The following is a 359-nucleotide window of genomic DNA, read 5'->3' as shown; positions in this document are numbered from 1 at the left end:
CCCTTAAGGGGTGGGGAGGAGGGGGGGGAAGAGGAGGGTGGGGACCCTTCCGCTACCTACGCACTTGCTGGTCCATTCCTGCGGCAAAGTATGAACGGGAGGGTGCAAATTATGGTTATTAAAATAAAATGGACCAGCGGCTGCCTTGGGGAGTAGAGGGGTAGACAGGCAACGGGTAACCCCACCCCATGCCCACCCAGTGGCCCCTCATGCAGGAGGGGAGGGATGATCCCAAAATGAGGGCGGGAGCAAGGCGGAGAGGGGCTGCCTTGGCTGGAGAAGGGTGAGCTGAGGGAGAAAGGCTGGGGGGATCTGTGTGATGCAGCAGGGCTGGACGGAGGTCTCCGTGGCGGGGTAGG

This window comes from Geospiza fortis, unplaced genomic scaffold (genome assembly GCF_000277835.1).
Source record: "Geospiza fortis unplaced genomic scaffold, GeoFor_1.0 scaffold244, whole genome shotgun sequence".
Lineage (NCBI taxonomy): Eukaryota > Metazoa > Chordata > Aves > Passeriformes > Thraupidae > Geospiza > Geospiza fortis.
Note: the sequence above shows the minus strand (reverse complement) of the source record.